This window comes from Cimex lectularius, unplaced genomic scaffold, assembly GCF_000648675.2.
Source record: "Cimex lectularius strain Harlan isolate CLEC.00 unplaced genomic scaffold, Clec_2.1 scaffold170, whole genome shotgun sequence".
NCBI lineage: Eukaryota > Metazoa > Arthropoda > Insecta > Hemiptera > Cimicidae > Cimex > Cimex lectularius.
The window spans coordinates 421,924-438,510 of NW_019392810.1; the positions used below are offsets into that span (position 1 = coordinate 421,924).

General features: G+C 34.4%; 1 protein-coding gene, 1 long non-coding RNA gene and 1 other non-coding gene across 10 annotated transcripts in view; 2 read left to right on the forward strand and 1 right to left on the reverse strand.

Annotated features, from left to right (window-relative positions):
• The window catches only part of LOC106662231 (triple functional domain protein), a 351,395-nt gene that overhangs the window by 50,669 nt on the left and 284,139 nt on the right, over positions 1–16,587 (reverse strand). The window lies entirely within an intron of this gene.
• Trnad-auc lies at positions 3,210–3,282 on the forward strand. Its single transcript has one exon. It is a non-coding gene; the product is annotated as a tRNA-Asp (tRNA).
• On the forward strand, positions 10,891–16,072 carry LOC106662895. 2 transcript variants are annotated; one of them, XR_001339973.2, is made up of 3 exons: positions 10,891–12,900; positions 12,955–13,419; positions 16,032–16,072. It is a non-coding gene; the product is annotated as an uncharacterized LOC106662895 (long non-coding RNA). The 2 variants fall into 2 exon arrangements; XR_002910530.1 differs by having other exon boundaries at positions 10,891–12,887.

The window sequence follows — 16,587 nt, forward strand, 5'->3', positions numbered from 1 at the left end:
TCATAATGTCTTTGTGATGAAGTAGACTTTTTTGAGTTCACCGAGCTTTTGGTGATTTGTATCGCATCCTCAAGGCTTTACCCAATGATGTAAGTAAAAACTTTAGAATTATTTTGATTAAGTTAGTTTTAAATAAGATAAAATTTAAAACTTAAAAGCTAAGGAAAAATCCCAAAAAGGTAGTTTGTTTTACCGGCTGATACGACTCAATTTTAATTTTAATAATTTTTTTAATTTTAATTTTTCTTAATTAAAACTATCATTAATCAAAATATCTCGCCGATATTTTAATTTACATCATTGCGTAAGCCCTGAGGATGGCGATAAATCACCGAATGATTCCTTGGTACCCAAAAAATCTACTTCATCACAAAAGCATTATAAAAATACCTCAAAAAATTCTAATTTTTAATTATTTTCTATATTTTATTAAGAGAACACCCAGCTATTCCGTTTGGACAATTTGTTTATCTACTTAAGACAGTGTATAATTAAACTATAACACAAACAAAGTAATGAACAGCTAATTTTGGAGTCTTAAATGATCAACAACAACAAACAACTTAGAAAGTGTAAATATGTAAGCTTTGGCACATAGAAACAATATTCTACAGGTTTTTTCTCTCTACAATTTGACTTTTTCCTCGTTAATTTGTAAAAATGGCCAATATGAATTTAATTTATACGTTGTTATTTATACTAACAGTAAGGCATTCAAGAGTAAAATTTACAAGACGAACAAGCATTTTTATCTGTTTTTCGCCCCACTGGAAACACAATAATGGTCGGGATGTAAAAATAACCTCGTGTTAAAAAAACAGAAAATAATTTTACTCCTCGTATTTCCGGGTAGACGTGTAATTTTGGCATTTTAAACGTATGGTAAATGGCCTTTTAATAAAGGAAGAAAAACACCGCTTTTCCTCCATATAAATTGAGTAGTTCCCTCCAGACCTGTACCAGAGAACGTAAAAAAAATTGAACTGATTTGCTAACTTTCCGTTTCAGCCCTCTGCTAAAATTATGAATGAGCTAAATTAAAAGCGCCCGACCTTCCCGTTGCGCTTATAAACAAAACTTCCCATCCGATTGCTTCGTATACGCCAAAACGTGCACCAGAGGACTATCACGAGTAGAAAAATTTATGTCGGATCCAGAAATACTTGCGGTTCGGAGCTGAAAGGGGCGACGTCTAAGAAAAATATCCTAGGCCTAAATCCGGTTCCCTACCGTAAGCCTTACATAACGCTTTAAGGATACGCTATCCGTCCCAAATGGATTGTGAGAGTTACGAGAGGTTTGTTTGTCTCAAGACATGGATTAATGCACTGCACTCGTATTAACTTATGTAATATTATATTATTACATTGCACGAAGGGAGGAAATATTGGCCTAATATGAAACAAACGCGGTCAATGATAAACAGAAATACGCAGTTCACTAAGAGATTAAAAAAAAGCCAATAAGTAACTCACGTTTATAAATAAACGTAAACTTTAGAGGGAAGATTGTCGTTATCACGCTGAACTGATTAGCTATGCATGCATGCAAAGTTCACCTTCGACAAATCCAAAACATTAGCATACTTTTGCTCGTAAGCCGAGGTGATAACAAAAATTTATATTTTAAATTTCCGGTTAATATTGAGTATGTTTTAGTTAATATTAATAAAGGATAATGGAAAAATATGTGAGCCATATGAACCTGCGTACATTTCCGACCTAAAACAGTTTATTGCTGCGTTAGCATTGTACGTCTTGAATAAAAATTATTTTTGACAGAAAAATCATAAAATTTAAAAATTAATTAAAATAGCGTATTTTTTTTTTATCACATTACTTTATTAAACACACCGAAATATCGAGTTTTACCGACGCCGAGTGCGACTCCGACGTGCTTTACGTTCTTCTGTGGCGGGGTGGTCGGTGGTTCCTGGTCTATGATTACGGATGGACCGACCACCTGGTTTTTGAACGAAAAAATGGCCAAATTTGGAAATGCGTATTTTCTCCGCCTTTTAAATCACAGACGTGTGCTAAGTTTCATTTTTTATAAATTCACTAATTTCGTGGTCCGCTTGACCACATTAAATCATTAGAATTAATTAAGGTTTTTAGTTGAGATGAAACAAAGTTAATGGCACGAGCGGGATTCGAACCCACGATCTTTGGCTAGATACGCCTTGAGCTAACGTGACCTCCGAGTGGATCGAGGTCACGATAGCTCAAGTGGTAGAGCAGCGGCGTATCTAGCCGAAGATCGTGGGTTCGAATCCCGCTCGTGCCATTAATTTTTTTTCATCTCAACTAAAAACCTTAATTAATTGTAATTTTTTATAAAATTTTATGGAGGACAAGATGGCTTTTTTAAATGTTTTTATATCTTTAGTCATTTTTCAGTAAATTCAAAAATTCTAAGAACATGTATAACAATCGATAGGAAATTTTAATAAGTTTTCAACTGGACACCTTCCACTAAGCCCGATCTCTCAACCGTTTTGGAGTATTCGCGATTTTTGGGCAAAACTGTTTTTTTACGTGCTCTTGGAATAAACCGACCACTCATTCAAAGGTGACAAAAATTGAAAGGTTATTAAAATTTTCTATTGCTCCAGGATGATTTCTTGGCTCCACAGCTCAATTTGAAGTTTTCGTAAGAAGTACAAAAAATTAACATGTTCCCGAATTTTTGAATTTACTGATGAATTATTGAAGCTAGGAAAACATCTAAAAAGACATCTTGTTCTGCGTAATTTTTCTAAAAAAATGAGACCTACCGCAGTTCTGTGACTTAAAAGGCTGAGATTCCAAATTCCAAATTTGGCCATTTTTTCGTGCAAAAACCTTGTGGTCTGCCCACAACTTGAGACACTAACGAGAAGCGAGCATCTAAGGATATCCTCCCCAACATCGACAGTGTTCAAGCAGAAAATCAGTAACCAGATGGTTACGCTCAGATGGCAAAAGTTAAAAAAACAACAACAACGTGAAAGACCAGAAAAAAGTAAAATATGCAGGGTTCGGCGATGACCTCACCTGATGGACTTAAAGCGCCCCGACATTATATATTTCATATTTAGTGGTCTAATTGACCAAATTGTCTTGGCTGAAATGAAAAAGTCAGGTCACGAGGGATTCGAAAAATGGCAAAAAGGAGGGAAAATTCGAAACGTTGTAGGTTGAGAGGTGTTGGTGTCCGAGTGGATCGAAGTCACGATAGCTCAAGTGGTAGAGCAGCGGCCTATCAAGCCGAAGATCGTGGGTTCGAATCCCGCTCGTGCCACTGACTTTTTCATTTCAACCAAGACCTTACATACAAAGAATTATATATTACATTGAGCTACACCACACAAATTGATAACAACCTCTTACCAACTTTCATAGCTGACATTGTTTCAACAACAGAGATTACATCACCTCCTGTGTTCAGGTGGGTTTGACAAAAAAAACAAAAACACTTGTAAGTAATCAAGATTTGAATTCAGGGCCGCTGAGATTCGAACCCGAGACTCTTACAGTCAACGCGCCCATGCTGTAACCGTTGTGGCCACCGAAGTGCCTGACTTAGGTTTTTAATGGATAATCCCAGTTACGCGTTCATGAACAGCAAAATAGGAAGTCTAATGCCTTCAGCTTTGCTTTCCTGATGTCTTGGGGAGAAACGGATAAATATTGGACTCTATGATCCAACATTGTAAGATAAAATTGCTGACAGTACTCTACGCAAAGGCCGTACTGATAACTTCTTTCCACATTTCATGGCTCATCTACAATAGGTCATTTTCTGGACAAGGTTTTTTGATGGCACACTTTTATTATTGACCTTTAATTTAATAAATTAACTAAGATTATTCAGAAATCGTGAGATGCGGTCTGGTGTGATGTAGGTTTCAGAAAAACATTTTCTTTATCGTACCAACGTTTCGATCTTTATTGAGATCATCTTCAGGGCTCAAAGTGTTTGTTTTCTGTGTGGCATTCTTGCGTATCGTGTTGACAGTGTGAATAATCATCGACAAACGGTCACTAATCACAACACAAATTAACTAAGTTTAACGAAATTGGACGTCTACTTCCTTACCATTTGAAAAAAAAAATTGAAATTTGGCTATTTTTCTCTAACTGGAAATATATAGTTTTTGAAAATTGCCTGGAAATTGATTTTTTAAAGATCCAAATATTTGGCTCGTTGTTCCAATTTATGAAGGAAACGAATGTTTTATTGTATATAGACTCTCGTTTTGTGTTGAGATTGAGTGTATTTATTAGCGCGAATGTAATGTGAGTGGGACGATGGTTGAGTATCTTCGGATTACTTGAATATCGAGTACTCCATCATCCAACACGATGTTCATGCAAATAGGAAAGAATGTGTTTAAAAATGAGTGAGAGTGAGTAAAAACTCCTGGTTGACAGCGTCTCGAAGTAAAAAAGCTCGATTCTGTACACTTTTATAATTACATAAATCAATGTGCAAATTAATAGGGCACTGAATTTTATTTGTCCTAAATAAAATGCTGGATGATGGAAAATCCTGGCATTTTTCTTATCAGCCACGTTCCCTGCTATAATCTGTAGGATTATTCCGACTCTTTTGTAATCGTATAAATACTAATTTAAAAAAGAAACCAGTCTTCAAACCACAAAAACAAAAACGACTAATTGATCTGAATTTATATGAAAAAAAGTTCGATTTATCCTCTATCCAAATATGACAAAAATACAAAGTTAAAAAAAAAATTGTGTGTTACAAAACCTGAGGCAGAACGTTGCAATCTGTTTTTGCACCCGTACCAAAAATGTCCACACTTGTCGAAAAGGGGCTGCCAAGGCTCCGATTTCTTGCCACGACCACCTTGGGAAACGCTTGTTTATTTTGTTATTTTTGTTGTCCAGGCTCTTCTTTCTTCCGTGCCGACGTTAAAAGGTGTTTGCTTATTTAAAACTGAGATTTACAAAGTAAGAAAATAAACTGCGGCAGGTTTAAAAAAAAGTTAAGTACTTATTTTATCAAAGGGTATTGAGAGTGACGAAACCCGAGGATCCTAGGGACTTAGAGAAGCTATTGGTTTGTAAATACTGTTCAATAAAGACAATCCAATAATAAAGAACTTGATTATTTACATTAAGGCCGCGCCAAAAGCCGGATTATCAAACGTAAAAAAAACGAAAAGTGTTGGCTTATCGCGTTATCAATGTTTCACGTGGGACGCTACTTATTCAGAAAACATGAGGAAATTCCTTTTTTAACAAATCACAGATTACCTGGACGACTTTGGTAACAAGATCGGAAAAATATAGCAAGGTTATTTCTGTAGTTGAAAACATAAAAACTGTAAATTTACACTTGCGGAAAACACGGCTAAAAGAGACATGTGGACTTCTTAAATTGGGCAGGGACATTTGGGCGAAATTGCACTCCACGACCGAGACGCCCACGGGTCGATGCTAAGCCCACATTTTCGTCGTGTGACATTTAACGGAGGATCAGGTCCGACGTAACGAGTCGCTTTTTGTATCGATCGATTTCTCAAAGATTTGCCGATTAAATAGAAATTTTCACAAGTACCTAACAAATACAGGAGAAAAAATGTCGAGACGATAAGCGAGTAGGCATGGATCAATAAATACCGACCAGTTTTATTATAAACGATTCTCTTCTTTCGTCTCATTTATTTATCTATATTTGCAACTATATAAAATATATAAAAAAGTAGTTTTTTCAAGCACATTAGACCATTAGAGTTCGATAGACAAGACAACTCTATGGTTTATTACAAAACTAACGACGATCTGTAAAAAAATAAATCACTCGATTCACAAACAAGTAAATCGTTTAGAATTTGTCCTTCAAAATTATCTCACTGCTATTTAAAAAATGGCAACATAATCACAAATTTTCTTGCGAAAAATCAATTGGCCAGAGATTAAAAATATGATTTAAACATTCCGTCCTGTTAAGTTTAAAAAAAGGGGGTTAAAATATGAAAATACGGTTAGCAGTTAGCAAACTTGAACGGTTTTATTAATAGGTTATCTAATGGCATGAGACATCAATAATATAAAATTATGTATATTTTATTACCTTCTTTATTTTCCTAAAAGGATTTTCTTTAAAATAGGGGTAGTTTTTATGCAGGTTAATTTATTTCACATTTTTTCTTCTAAGTTTCGGGCTATTTTTTTGTTTTTCTGCCTATCATCATGAAACCCTAACAAGAAATACAGTACAAATAAATATACATTATAGCATTAGTAATTAATATTATTTACTTTTTTTATTTTATGGTCGAAAACATCAGTATTAATTGCCTAGCAGTCTCGCCTGCCATCCCATTGCGATTTTTTTGTAAGGAAGCTATCTAATTCTCTCCTCAGAAAAAAAGCATAGGATGGCAGCCGAGACTAATAGGTAATTAATATTAATGTTTTTAACCATAAAATAAAAAAAAACGTAAGTGATATTACTAATGCTATAATGTATATTTATTTGACTGTATTTCTTGTTAGGGTTTCCTGATGATAGGCAGAAAAACAAAAAAAATATAAGAAAAAATGTGAAATAAATTAACCTGTATAAAAACAGCGTTTCTTGGGCTACCCAAATTTTAAAGAAAATCCTTTTAGGAAAAGAAAACAAAGTAAAAAATATACATATTAATCTACAGTCGGGGAATCTACTACAAAAATATAAATAAAATAAATAATATAAAAGAAAAACCTTGATAGGAAGCGTTTGAATTATTTTTAGAACTTGATGGACAATTAAACCTCAACCTCAATCGCAATAATTTTCGCCTCATCACTACGAGGCCGTATTTTCTTCCTTGATGATTGATGAAACTGATTCGTTAAATAATTAATAATACAAAAATAAATTTTCATTCTCCTGTAAATAATCTTCTATTGGACAAATTGCATTTTTGAAAAGCGATAAATACTTTTTTTAATCTAGTGTACAATATAAGTAAAATTGGTTGTCGGACACCTTGCGAAGTGAAAAAATACATAATAAACTCGCTGATTTCGCAGCGTCATTATTATTTCTATGACATCATGTCTCTTTTCATTGATTAAAAAACAAATATTTCAACATGAAAATAGATTTGCTTGATTTATTAACAATTTTTGTTTAAAATTAACTCGCCAGATTTGACCTGTCTAATGTAAAAAGTAAAATTTAAATTAACAAAAAATCTTAGTTCTGACCTTTATAATCTTGCGTTTATTTGTTTATTTTTAATAAACTACCGAGCTTTCTTGCGATGTTTACGTCGATTAAATACTTTATAGTTCAATTTGGTACCAATCTAGCCCTGCCTCTCGACGACTCATCAATTTTGCACGCTAATAAGTATTTCTAAACGCAAATAAACACGTTTTGCGCACATTCTGAAACACCTTAGAGGTATTTTATCATAACCGACTTTATCACGCCTGAAATTCAATTGTTGAAATTCATTTCAAAGGACACTTTTTTTAATCTCTCACTCTCAACACGACACGCAAGGATGGCACAATTACACAGAAGACAAACACTTTGAGCCCTGAAGATGATCTCAATAAAAGATCGAAACGTTGGCACGATAAAGAAAATGTTTTTCTGAAACCTACATCACACCGCATCTCACGATATCTGAATAATAATTTTTTTTTAATGAACTACCAGTTTTTCTTTCCAATTTAACTTTTATATTGGTCAAATTTTGTCGGGGATGCTTGAAAACTTTACGCTCCCCTAGAAAGGAAATGTATCAAATTTTTGAAATCTTGTCACTTAGGACAGGTTTTTTTATAGGTAATTTTATGGAGTCTCATGGTTAAGAATTTGCTGGATTGAGAATTTGCTAAATAAATAGAATTGCACGAATTTTCGGAAACCTTTGAAATATGTTATCATAATTTTATTGATGATAAAAGCGATTTTAATTCTCCGGGCTTGACTTTTTCCAAGGAAAAATATGAATTTCTTAAATTTCCGCCATCTTCGTCACTTCGGATCTTTTCATTTCAAAGGATCCAATTTGACTTTTATATTGGTCAAATTTTGTCCGGGATGCTTGAAAACTTTACGCTTCCCTACAGAGGAAATGATGTACCAAATTTTTGAAATCTTTGTCACTTAGGACAGTATTTTTTTTATAGGTAATTTTATGGAGTCTCATGGTTAAGTTAATGCTCCTGGATTGAGAATTTGCTAAATAAATAGAATTGCACGAATTTTCAGAAACCTTTGAAATATAGTATCATAATTTTATTGATGATAAAGGCGATTTTAATTCTCCGACTTTTTCCAAGGAAAAATATGAATTTTTTAAATTTCCGCAATCTTCGTCACTTCGGATCTTCTCATTTCAAAGGACACAACTGTTAATTTTCTGTAATGAAATACCAGCTTTTCTTTCCAATTTGACTTTTATATTGGTCAAATTCTGTCTGGGATGCTTGAAAACTTTACGCTTCCCTACAAAGGGTATGATGTACCCAATTTCTGAAATCTTGTCTCTTAGGACAGTATTTTTTTTATAGGTAATTTTATGGAGTCTCATGGTTAAGTTAATGCTCCTGGATTGAGAATTTGCTAAATAAATAGAATTGGACGAATTTTTGAGAAACCTTTTGAGGTATATTATCATATTTTATTGATAATAAAAGCAATTTTAATTCTCCGGGCTTGACCTTTTCCAAGGAAAAATATGAATTTCTTAAATTTCCGCAATCTTCGTCACTTTGGATCTTTTCATTTCTAAGGACACAACTGTTAATTTTCTGTAATGAACTACCAGCTTTTCTTTCCAATTTGACTTTTATATTGGTCAAATTCTGGCTGGGATGCTTGAAAACTTTACCCTTACACGCGAAGAAAATGATGTACTAAATTTACGAAATCTTTGACACTTAGGACAGTATTTTTTATAGGTAATTTTATGGAGTCTCATGGTTAAGTTAATGTTCCTGGACTGAGAATTTGCTAAATAACCACTTGTAAATGCAAATAAATAGAATTGCACGAATTTTCAGAGATTCATTCAAATTCATTATTTATTGATGTGAAAACGATCTTAATCCTCCAGATTTGACCTTTTCCAAAGAAAAATAAGTTATTCCTTAGATCTCCGCGATCTTTATCACTTAGGACCTTTTCCTTTAAAGAATACACTTTTTTTTTAATATGAACTATGAACTTTGGGATGCTCTTGTATTCCAATTTGACTTTTATATTGGTCAAATTAAGTCACATATATAATACGCATTTCAAGTCCTTATATTTTTCCTGGCACGCTTGAAATCTTTACTAAAGGTTTCAGTTGCAAACTAATTGATTAAAAACTCGCCTGTTCGGTTTTATATCTTTTTTTTCCGGAAGAAATTTACCTGAGAGGTAAAGCCGTTGAACCCTTGCGTAAATGTTTCTGAAGCTGGCGATGGAAGACCTCCTGGCAGGGTTGTCCCGGGGCTCAGGGCTGTCCAAACTCCAGAGTCGCCCTCGAGGCTTCCTTTCCACAACGACCTCCATTTCACATATCATTTATTCACCTATAAATCACGGCATTTTCGAAACTGAATACACTAAAATGAGTCCTTGTCCGCTCCATATTCGTCCGGCGGCAGCCGGCGGGCGCGTTTTTAAGTAATTAGTAATTTGAAAATAATTCCCATTAAAGGAAAACTCTTAGATTCTTCCTACCTTAAATAAAATGAGTAACAAAGAAATACAGATCATAGTTTATCCAAATTAAACGATTTTTATATAGAACGATAAAAAAATGGCAAAATTTGAATCTTGTTATATAGACCGTTATTCACCAAGCCTGATATACAACAATAAAAAAAATCATATTAAGGCTGTATATTCCGAATTAAACAATATAAATTTTAAAAATGTTTAATTTTAATTCCCTAGCTTTTGTGGTCCACTTGACCAATTGAAAAATGGCAAAAAGTTGGGAAAATTCAAAACGTGGGGTTGAGATGGGGAGAAGTTGATGTCCGAGTGGATCGAAGTCACGATAGCTCAAGTGGTAGAGCAGCGGCGTATTTAGCCGAGGGTCGTGGGTTCGAATCCCGCTCGTAACACTGACTTTTTTTTATCTCAACTACAAACCTTAATTAATTGAATGATTTTAATTTTAATTCTAACATACACAAAGTTTTTTTTGACAAATCTGCCAACAAATTTCACACATCCAAGTTAACGAATGTATAAACAAGTAGAGGTGCATCTTATTTCCAATAATGCACATCATAAAGCAATAGAGAAGATAAGTAAAAAAAGTATATTTAAGCCCAAACCATATGTAAAAAGTATTCAGTATGCATTTGATAATTTTTTTGCTAATTTATGACAGATTCTGGGTCGGACCACGGCTAGGTTTTCCTCAGGGCCCTTGATTTGAATAATTAATCAAATAATAGGCTTGGCGATGAAACAGAAGCCACTTCTTAATAACGGACATTATATTACTAGCCTTGAAACGGTGGTTTTAAAAATAAATTGATATCGACCAAACAAATTGGGTTTGTGGTACAAAAAGCCACCTTTTTCCGAATTTAATAGAATAATTTTAAAAATTAAATTTTTTTATAAGGATAGATGAAATGTATTGGCTGTTGGCGATAAATTTTGCTTGTTGATATCTAAAATTGAAAAAAAAAAACGGCCTTCACTAATGGTGTAACATATTTTTCGATAATTTCTCAGGATTTTTCCTTTCGGTGATTCTTCCAGGACTCGAGGTTGGTGTTTGGTGAGATTTGTTTAAAATTTTTATCTCAGGTTTAGAACGTGAAACATAGCTGCCGCCGTTGGTAAAAAGGCAACATGGAGCAAACACAGGGGGTGGAAAGAGGGTCGAACAGGCTTCGTTATTTTTCCCCATCGAGAATTTACCTACGGAAATCGCCTCCCTGGGCGAATTGTGCTTTTCCCGTTTGGTCGCGGGGGCGGCGTAAAATTGTAAGATTACGATGACGATTTAACACATTTGTCACTGACGGCCGCGGAAGGACTGACTTGAGAGCGTAATCCCCGTTTTACGCGTCCCCACTTCAAGCGACATATTCATTTCAAGAGGGGAGGAAATGGGATATTGGCGACCCTCGGATGGACGCGGTTTTTTTTGAGATAATTCCACGCGAATTATAGCTTCTTGCATAATTTACGAAGGGGCCGAGATCCGGGCAAATTGGCTTTTCTACTTTCCAGCACGTTTTTAATTGTTTTCCGCACCCAGACAAATCTGAGCAAGTCGGCTGAAATCTGACTCAGAAGCTTCATACGCGCTTTTTCGACAAAACCGCAGAAAAACGTTCAATCCTAGTGTTTGAGCTTCTGTCCACCTTCAGTGATTCAGCAGAAAATCCTCAAAAATGTAAGAAAGAAATTGGTCGAAATAACCGGTCGTTTCCAACCTTTTTTGGCATTTTTATCTGGATGGCCAGAAAGGACCAAGCTTTCTGCAAATCCCAAGAAGAACAAAAAACCTTTAAATTTCTTCACATTCCATTATAACTGAAGATTGTGACAAGTTGTATATTAAAGGATAACCGCCTAAAAAAATGCTGTCCTAAATAAATGTCGAAGATTACAGTAGTTTGACAGACCGTAACAACGGCGACCAAAACCTCAAAAAAAAACAAAAAAACATTCAATCTCCGTGTTTCAACTTCTTGCTATCTTCAGTGCTCATTCAACAGAAAATGCTCATTATATAAAATTTAAGAAATTGGTCGAAATAATAAATCTCTCGGTCGTTTCCAACAGTTTCTGACATTTCTGCTTACATTATTTCAACTTTATTTTTCAGGAGGACATATGTCATTTATAGAAATGAGATTTCCAGAAAATATATCTTACGGTTCAATTGGAGGACCGGAATTTTCCACTGGTCACAAAAGACCAAGCTTTCCGCAAAACCTCAAGAAGAACAGAAAACCTTTAAATTTCTTCACATTGCATTGTAACTGAAGATTGTGATAGGTAGTATATTAAAGGATAATTGCCTATAAAAAATGCTGCCCTAAATAAATGACGAAGATTTCAGTAGTTTGACAGACCTTAACAGCGACAACCAAAACCTCAAAAAAAAAAAAAAATTCAATCTCCGTGTTTCAGCTTCTTGCTATCTTCAGTGCCGATTGAACAGAAAACGCTCATTATATAAAATTTAAGAAATTGGTCGAAATAATTGTAGCTCGGTCGTTTCCAACAGTTTTTTGACATTTCTGCTTACATTATTTCAACTTTATTTTCAGGAGGACATATGTCATTTATAGAAATGAGATTTCCAGAAAATATATCTTACGGTTCAATTGGAGGACCGGAATTTTCCACTGGTCACAAAAGACCAAGCTTTCCGCAAAACCTCAAGAAGAACAGAAAACCTTTAAATTTCTTCACATTCCATTATAACTGAAGATCGTGACAAGTAGTATATTAAAGGATAATCGCCTATAAAAAAATGCTGCCCTAAATAAATGACGAAGATTTCAGTAGTTTGACAGACCTTAACAGCGAGACAGATATATCAGATCGACCGGAAATTAAAAATTCCGATTTATGAAGAAATATTGTATTTTGTGAACAACACACGTATTAGAAGAAACAGACACTTGTCATAATATTTATGAACGCAGTGAGATTTCTCGTTGAGGCATTCGGGTGATGAAGTTTGATAACCTCTGATCTTCAGGTCAGCCCATGCTCACTGTCTGTGAGGCGCGTTCCGACATCTTCAGTGGTATCTAATGATGTTTGAAAAGTATAAATAGGAAGAAAAAACACACAGATACTACAGATTACAAAATGCAGAACGCATCTGACGGCGGAAACGACCAAGACTGACCTTACGAGGAAATCTCATAGTTTATAAACATTAGACAAGCCTGGTATTATAAAATTGTATGAAATTCATTTAAAAAAACCTGTGGAAATGCCAATTCTTAATTTTTACAGTTTCGCTCAGTACGAGTGGACATACAATTTCACCCTTAGGTCGTTCAAGTGCTAAAGATCGGGAGGACGAGATGTAACAGGGGATGAATCATTTCGACGGACGTCAAGAAGGTCGGCTTCGTGGCACGGCTATTTTGAGAAAGAATTCAGTATTTTTGTCAACGCTCCAGTCCGGACATTCTGGGCCCCTAGAAATACAACGATTGTAAAAATAGACTCTTATCACGAACGAGATTCGGATAAAAAGTAGTTCTGATCATTTTTTTTTTTTTTTAATAAAACGTCTCTTCCGGCAAATCAGGAAGTCTCTCCAGAGCGGTTGTCACCAGATCGATCCGCGAGCTCTTTTAAGGAAAACCCGTGGGCCGTGAGGTCAGCTGGAAGGAAACCGTGATGTCCCACATCAATACAAAATGTATAAACATGATGAGCCTGTCTTTGTGGAGCCCCGGAAGCCAAAAAAAGGTAATTTAAATAATTTACAAAACGTTATTCAGATGATAAGTCATGACGCATAAGGATCCAAATTACGATTTAAATCTCGTCAGATATAGTTTGAAAGATAAAGAAGCCCGTGGTTCCATGATAAAAAGCAGAAAAAATATCTACCCTCATCTTTTCTCCCCGTTCTAAAGCTAATATTTAAATTAAGGAAAAACATATTATTGTTGTTAATGATAATAGCAAGAGCCTTGGAGTAAAGCCAGGGAGATAATTGAAAAGTTAAAATACCAGGGCATCTCTTTTGAACAGTTTAGCATAGACGAACATGTCCTCGGTGGAAATTTGTCTAAATCGCGGTTTAAAACAGTCGTAAACGCCGTGGTACGGTCGATTGCCTCGCCGAAGGATTTATTGCCTGTCCGACTCGAGATATGACATTGTGCCATTGTTTGTAAATTTCGGCCCGGATGTGCTTCTCGTTCGCGCATACCCACTCGTAAGGAAATGGAATAAAAATAGAGATCGATTTCCTTTCCGTTATTGTAACAATCAATTTTTGAATTTAATGCCTTTAAAAAAATAAATTATCGAATGACAACCAAACGTATTCTAAAACTAGGTAAAAGAACACAAGGGTGATTGATTATTTGGAGGTCGTGAGATGCGACCTGGTGGGCGTAGGTTTTTGAAAAACATTTTCTTTATCGTGCCAACGTTTCGATCTTTATTGAGATCATCTTCAGGGCTCAAATTGTGTCAACTCTCAACGACAGACAAGAATAACACATCTACACGGAAAAAAACACTTTGAGCTCTGAAGATGATCTCAGTAAAGATCGAAACGTTGGCACGATAAAGAAAATGTTTTTTTAAAATCTACATCACTGTCACTAAACACCACACACAAGGGTGAATATTGACAATAAAGAGAATTTTAATCACGTTTATCTGTTAAGTCTATGAGTTTGAAATTTGAATATTACTAGTTTCACGAAGTCCATATAAATTGCTCAAAAACGAATAGGGATAACTGTAAATTATTCTTATTCTATTGATTTCTATTAACACTCTGAATCAAGGTACGGTCTTGAAGTAGTAGAAAACAAATTTAGTTGCTAATGCCAAGTTTTCGACCTACTTTAAGGTCATCATCAGGGCTTATATTAATTTCACATTATGAAAAACATATTTGTACAATTGACTTAACAATCAATATAACTTACAAAACAAACTTAAATATGTCTAGTTTTTTTTTCAGGCGCTCTGGCTAAGGTTGCAATCCTTGGTAATTGAGATACTTGTAAAGAAAAAAAAAAAGAGGAAAAAACACTTAATATGTCAATCTCTAAACATATTTAAGGTTGTTTTGTAAGTTCTATATAGTTATATTTATTGTTAAGTCAATTGTACAAATGTGCATTAATATAAGCCGTGGAGATGACCTTAAAATAGGTGGAAAACTGGCATAAGCAACTAAATTTGCTTTCCTCTTCAAGACCAGAAGAAGAAGAAAACAAATTTAGTTGCTTATGCCAATTTTTCGACCTACTTCAAGGTCGGTCATCGTCAGGGCTTATATTACTTTCACATTATGAAAAACATATTTGTACAATTGATTTGACAACCAATACAACTATATAAAACTTACAAAACAATGTTAAATATGTCAAGAGATTTAAGTGTTTTTTCCATTTTTTTTACAGGAGATCTGGTTAAGGTTGCAATTCTTGGTAAATTTGAGATACTTGTAAAGAAAAAAGAAAAAAAAAGAGGAAAAACACTTAATATGTCAATCTCTAAACATATTTAAGGTTGTTTTGTAAGTTCTATATAGTTATATTGATTGTTAAGTCAATTGTACAAATGTGCATTAATATAAGCTCTGAAGATAACCTTAAAATAGGTGGAAAGCTGGCATAATCAAGACCAGAAGAAGAAGAAAGCAAATTTAGTTGCTTATGCCAATTTTTCGACCTACTTCAAGGTCGGTTATCGTCAGGGCTTATATAAATTTCACATTATGAAAAACATATTTGTACAATTGATTTGACAACCAATACACCTATATAAAACTTACAAAACAATCTTAAATATTTATTTAGAAATCGTGAGATGCGGACTGGTGTGATGTAGGTTTCAGAAAAACATTTTCTTTATCGTGCCAACGTTTCGACCTTTATTGAGATCATCTTCAGAGAAATTGGGATGTAAGATCGATGTAAGTTGCCGGACAGTTTAAATAGTTGATCTTGTAGATTACGTCAGATCTGTTTAAACTGTCCGGCAACTTACATCGGTCTTACATCCCAATTTCTCTGAAGATGATCTCAATAAAGATCGAAACGTTGGCACGATAAAGAAAATGTTTTTCTGAAACCTACATCACACCAGACCGCATCTCACGATTTCTGCATAAATATCGATTAACGGTCACTAATCACCACACAAATCTTAAATATGTCAAGAGATTTTTAAGTGTTTTTTTACATTTTTTTTTGCAGGCGATCTGGTTAAGGTTGCAATCCTTGATAAATTTGAGATAAAAAGAAGGAATTACAAAATGTTTACGAAGAGTGAAGATAATGTGGATGGATTTGTCTGTGTTAAATTTATCCTTTTCTTTTTTTCTCCAGGCTCTACGTAGTATGAGGTGTTGTTGGAGATTTCAAGTGGAAATGACAAGGTCGGAGTTGCTACAGAGAATTGCTGTATCGTCTGAAAATGTGAATGTGGTGGTTTCAGGATGTGATGGCATATCAGCTATGAACACTTGGAATAGTGTAGGGGCCAGAACGCTACCCTGAGGAACACCATCATACGAATATAAAATTATTTTTCTTCGGTTGTATTAGTCTGTAGAATACCGTAAATTATAAGACAAAATACAAAATATTTCTTCTATATGATTTCTGAATTTTTATTATAAGTTATTATTCAAATTCAAAACGTAATTTTGTAACCATTCGAAACAATGCGTGGTTTACAAAAAAATATTTACATTGTAACCCCGCGCTAAGAAAATTAAATATTTCAGCCTTGGCAAGTATTTCTGGGAAGTTTGGCTGAATTTCAACCTTTTTGGTCATTCAAAAACAAGAGCCAGAGTGTGTCAAAACGCACAATTAATTTAATTTATTCCGCTCTCTAGTCTTAATATTGTTCTCCTATTTCATCAATTATTATTTTTGT